We start from the raw sequence: 5,949 nt of genomic DNA, 5'->3' as shown, positions 1-5,949 counted from the left end.
TTTTTTGTGGAACTGGAGATTGAACTCAGGCCCTTGCACTTGCCAAGGAAGTGCTTATTCCACTGAGCCATCTCCCCAGCCCCATAAATATATATTTAGCAATCAGAGATGATGAGTTTCAAAGTAACTGACAATATACAAAATTTATTCCTTTTCCAAGGAAAACGATGACCCAAGGGGTAAGCACCAAATATTGCTGTAATGTCTTCTGTCATCTTTAATAAACTAAAATAGAAACACTTTTTTAAAAATTACCTTATTATTATTTAAAGCTATTTCATGACAGAGATGATGATTATGCTGTTATGTTTGTAATTGTTTGATTCATAAGAACTTTTTAAGTCAATTTGGAATTTTTAGCCAAAGCTCAAGAAAAGCTTTCTTATGTGAAATGATGAATTTGTAAATTTTCATTACTTTGTTTTTGCATCCACTTTAAATAAGACATAAAATGAAAGATTCAGATTCCAAGCAACATACAGTGATTTGAAAAGTGCTTTGTTTTTTGAACTAAAATATTTTTTTTCTTTTCTTCTTCTTTGCCTGTTCAGGCACCCTGAGGTAGGGGCTTGCCTGGCATGTGGTGCTAGGGATTGAACTGTGGTCCCTGTACTTCCTGAGCAGGTGCTTTAGTCCACTGAGCTATCTCGCTGGCCCCTGAGCCAAGATATTTCTTAAAATTTTTTCTCCCAAGAAAATATTGATAAATAATCAGGCATTTATTATCACCCTTCTATTGGGATGTATTAATTTTTATTTTAAAGCATGTAAATGGTGAAAAGCTCCCCTTCTCTCTCTTACTGGGAAAGGAGATGCAAACGTAAAACTAGAGGATTCAAGCCCTAGGCTTTCAGTGAAATTTGTTGAAAGGAAATGTGAAGGGGCTGAGGCGATCTAAAGTGCCTTCTTAGACAAGCTTAGGCAGGCCCAGGGGACGGCAGTTCGAGCCCCCATATGCCTTGCTAGCCCCACCCTCAGGGTGGTCTGAGCCAGCAAACAAAAAAGAAAATCTGAGACTAGTTAAATTTCATAAAGTTTACTTGAGCAAGAAGGAAGCTCTAGAGCAGAGCAGCAATCAAAATTAAATATGATCTAGAATACCCCTGAGCCCCTCAGTGTCTTCCATAAAATGTATAAGCTGTGTCCTTACAGTCAGAACAAAAGGAGGTGATTTAGAGAATCAACCTACTTCACTACAGTAGGAGTATTTCCTTATATGGCTGTGGTCTGATGGTATGGCAGCCCATGATTGGCTGATGCTTAATTCTTGTCATGGGCTGAGACTCCGTTCCTTGGTTGCAAGAAGCACACTCTAGGTTAAACTACAATTTACATGTCACAAGGGGTGTAGTTCACTATTGTATGGAGTGAATGTCATCACTCAGGACTAAAACAGTTAGGAGAAGCTTATTTCAATTTAACACACATGTTCATCATTTTCAAGGGGTAATACAGCAAAGCTTTGCTCCTTTCATCTTATACAACTGAGAAGAATTATATTCAAATTGATATTTTTCTCATCTGAAAGATATTTTAAAATGACAAAATTCTCTAGCAGGAAAACTGCAAAGAAGTGCTTAATTTCTCAAAAAATTAAAAAAAAATACCTATAGAACATTTTAAATATCCATTCTTTTAACTTTTGATAATGCAGAAAATACATTTCAGTGATGGGTAACACAATTTGTGTAAATTCTGCCTTAATATACTACTAATATTTATCAAGACTATCTTGTAAAACTATAAGGCAAATGGCACACAAAAAAATAACCCAAAAGTCCCAAACCAAAAGTGAAAAAATTTACAGGAATTTCCTAGAACATTCAAAGTGTGGCCTTTGGAAAAGCAACATTGACAATATCAGAAAGCAGGTTAGATATGCAGAGGCCTCAGCTGGGTGGCATGACCCTGTCTATATCCCAACAATCTGGGAAGCTGAGGCAGAGAGCAGTAAATTTAGCTGCAACCTAGGCAGTTTAGTGACTTAGGGAGATTGTGACTCAAAATAAAAAAATAAAGAGGCCTGCAGTTGTCCATAGCTCAGTATAAAGGCCCTAGGTTCAATCCTCAGTCTTATCTCTGTCTCTGTCTCTGTCTCTGTCTCTGTCTCTCTGTCTCTCTCTGTCTTTCTCTGTCTCTCTGTCTCCTCTCTCTCTCTCTCTCTCTCTCTCTCTCTCTCACACACACACACACACACAATGCAGAGATTTCTTTTTAGCAATGAGCTACCACAGATCTACCGAGTTACAAGCTGCATTTTACCTCTACCCCAAGGTGATTCATGGGGGCACTAACTTTGAAGAGTATTGTCTATGTATAGCAGCAGCATTCTATTAAAGCTTTGCAAAAATCCTCATAAAGCATATGATTGCTATTATGTTTAGTATGGTCAGGAAGAAACAGGGGTTGTGATGTTATTCAAAGTAATCTCTAAAATAAATTCTCTAAGAGTGAAGCATTTGGCTACAGCAATTTTAATTATATTAACAGTAATTAAGAAAAAAGCAGTAGTATATGGTAGTTGAAGATCCTGGCTCTGGGATTGTATAGTCTGGGTTTAAGTACTCACTCTACCACTCTCTCACCAACTATAAAATCTTAGGCAGGTTGCTTTATCACTCTGTCTCTCACTTTTCTAAAATAATAAGTTAGAAATTTTGAAAGAAGCAATGTCAGAGTACTGGGCCAAGAAGAAGGGATTAAGTGAATAAATTTATTTGGTACAGGGCCTCACTACAGAGCTCAGACTCATAGGAATCCTCCTTTCTCAGCCTCCCCAAGGCTGGGATTAAAGGCATGTGTCTCCACACCCTATTTCAGTGGTCTTCTTGGTGCATCCAGGGTTCTGGGGCCCACACAGCGTGTTGTACCAGGGATCAAACCTGGGTCCTTGCACTTGACAAGTAGGCACTTAGACAGCTGAGCTATCTCCCCAGCTCTACATGAATAAATTCAAATGAAATACTTAGAATAGTGCCTCATATGTGGTAAGGACTCTATATACATTAGAAAGTAGCAATTGTAGGAGTAATAGTAATTTACTAGTAATATTTCCTCTAGTACTTGTACATTTGAGTCAACCACGTGACTGTTCTTTAAATAAGCCTCTTTCTTGCACATGACCCATCACCTTTACCTTGTAGTACAGGGATTGCCCAATAGCATGCAACTGCTGAATGCCAGGCTGGCTTTAAAACCTCCAGTCTCAGGGGGCTAGGGAGACAGCTCAGTAGAATAAGCATTTGCCTGGCAAGTGCAAGGTCCTGAGTTCAGTCCTTGGTTCTGCAGAAAAACTCACAAAAAAAAAAAAAAAAAAAACTAAAACATACTTCCAGTCTCAGACCCTGCTACTCTTTAAATTCATTGCCTTCTGCATAGGCCTTTTGAATGCTACTGCTCCATTTTCCCACTCAACCGCCCTTCTCTCCAACCATAAATGAGAAGAGCACTTTCAGATGACTGATGACTCATTAATGCTGTTTGAAGCAGAACACAATTACTGAGCCTTTCGATCTGGTTCTCTGTTGCTGCAGGTCCTGTTCTGTTTCTCTCTGCTCTGGCCCTAGAGAACACTCTGTCATTCCTTCCTTTCTTGCCTACTAGCCAGGAGATTTTCAAACCAGTATCAAAATACTTTCAGAAGGTAATGAAATCCTAAACTGAGAATTCCAGCTTCCCTAGGATTTTGCCTAATAAATAGCCTCTTAGCTTGTTTCAGAGCCTCTGAGGCTGATTTGCATTTTGATGGAAAACTTCTGAAGATGAAAAACCTTAATTTGCTGAATGACTATCTAGTGATACTATATAAGATATAAGAGGGCAGTGCACTCTAGGGCAAAGCAGGACTTGAGGTGGGGGAGAAATTTTTCCAGAGACCTCTGATCTCAGCCTGTAGGCACCTAGCATCCCAGATAGTAGCTTTTTTGCATAGAAGTCTCCATCAAGAAACATGATAATTTGTGTTTTAAGAGGTGCCAGTTCTGATTCTATTCCAATCCCATGAGTGGATTCTATAACTACAATTTTAAAAATTATCTATGATGACCTCTAAGATGAAAAAACACTTTTTCAGATCAGCACAGTCTTGAAAGGTAGCTTTGAACACAATGTGAATATGTGCAGTTGCCTTGTTTATTTTTGGTCTTTTTTGATTTTACCATATATTTTTGGTTGAACTATTTTTTAAGAGAGGTTTATTTTTTGTTTTTGGTGCCAAGGACTGAACCCAGGGCTTCCAGCTTGTCAGGCAAGCATTCTACCACTGAGCCAAATCCCCAGCCCCACAATGTAAGTATGGAGATGGAGGCTATAACAGGCACTTCTTATCTATAGAGGAAAGATTATTATTCTGGTAGTTTAAATAGGAAAGGATATACCATAAATATAAACATAATATTGTTTTAAAAAATAGAGGTCTAACTTTAGGATATCTGAAATCATTGGCAAATGGAAATATACATACACAATATTTGTCTTTTCTATTTAAAATAGGCTCATAAGTCTTCAGAAATATACATGTGATTGGTTTCAGTGAGTCCAAGAGGCATGGGTATCTTGGAAGGTTAGTTCAAGGATGTTAGTAGTGTTCGTGAAGTACAAGACTTTTCATTATCATAAACCTCTGAAACCTTAGGCAAGAATGAGTTCTAAGTCTAAGATGGAAAAAAAAACCTGTCAATTTTATCTTAGCAAAGGAAAAATTGTGTTCTGAATCCTTTGTTGTTTGAAATAATGAGAAATGGAATTACACTAGAGACTTGTCTCTTCTCAGAACACTAAAAGTGGTTTTCCTAATGTCTGGATTAGAACTTCTAATGTTTTAATAAGAAACAAGGGTTTTCCTTCTCTCAGATAAACATGATATATGTATATGTACATCAGGTTGGTTAATAAAGGCCTTGGGGCAACATAACCAGAGGCCAGTGTCCCAGCATGATACACAACCATAACAGTCTGAAGACAGAAAAATATTACATTTAGAAATAGGGTTGGGGGAATCCATGACTAAAGTGACTGAAAAGAAGAGGCACAATGAGTTCAAGGTAATAGGTTAGGAAGATCATCTGGTTTAATGCATCAATTTAAAAACTTGGAACAACCAAAAATCGTGCCTGTTTTTGTCTTGTTCTTTTGCTCTTATCTCACCATATGTTGTCATTATTGTTATTATTATTTTTTTGCAAAAGGGAGTGGGATGTGACATAGAGGTTGCTATAGTTACTCATTTTTAATAAGTTTGGAGGCTGTTATTCAACTAAACAAGTAGCTGTCTCTCACTCAAAAATGTTAAAGGGTAGTGCAGGGAAAATCTGTGACTGAAAAATGACTCATTCCAGTACAGAAAACATTAAAAAATAATTGAAGAGCATAATTATAATTTAATGCAGAAGGTTTATCCTATGGCAAGTGACTTAAGGGCATTTTGAATGTAATCTAGCAGCTTTATAACTGATTTTTATGAACTTTACAACTTCATAACACTTAGTACATCTATTAATAATCAGGAAAATAGGACAGTGAAAATCCAAATAATATTTACAAAAATATTATGTAACTCTAAATATTTCCAGAGCTAGAAACATACTAAAAGTGACATTTTGGTTCTCTACATGGGAAAGAATACACTTTAAGCCCAAAGCAAAAAATGATTTAAAGAGCAAAATAAAGGATAGGTAATTAGAACCTGGAAGAAGGAATTAAGGTGTGATATGCGCCGGAACCAGCTCCCTGCAGGAGCGTAACTGGTACGTGCTGTCAACATGTCCTAACAAAAACAAAAACTGAAAAGACACCCAAATGAAACTCTGAATAAGTTTAAATATAAGTGCTTCATTAAAAAAACATGTCTCATGCATAAACTCCCCACAATGAATATCATCATTATGTGGTGTCAACACATGCCAATAAAAATAAAAAATAGGAGTGTGCGGAGAGTTTCCTGCTACCCTG

General features: G+C 37.1%; 1 pseudogene; it reads right to left on the bottom strand.

Moving 5' to 3' along the window:
* Positions 1-5,696: 5,696 nt before the first annotated feature.
* Positions 5,697-5,949, bottom strand: part of LOC101574076 — a 9,466-nt pseudogene continuing 9,213 nt past the window's right edge.

Source organism: Octodon degus, unplaced genomic scaffold (assembly GCF_000260255.1).
Source record: "Octodon degus isolate 3935 unplaced genomic scaffold, OctDeg1.0 scaffold00186, whole genome shotgun sequence".
Classification (NCBI taxonomy): domain Eukaryota; kingdom Metazoa; phylum Chordata; class Mammalia; order Rodentia; family Octodontidae; genus Octodon; species Octodon degus.
This window is presented reverse-complemented; position numbering and strand designations above follow the sequence as displayed.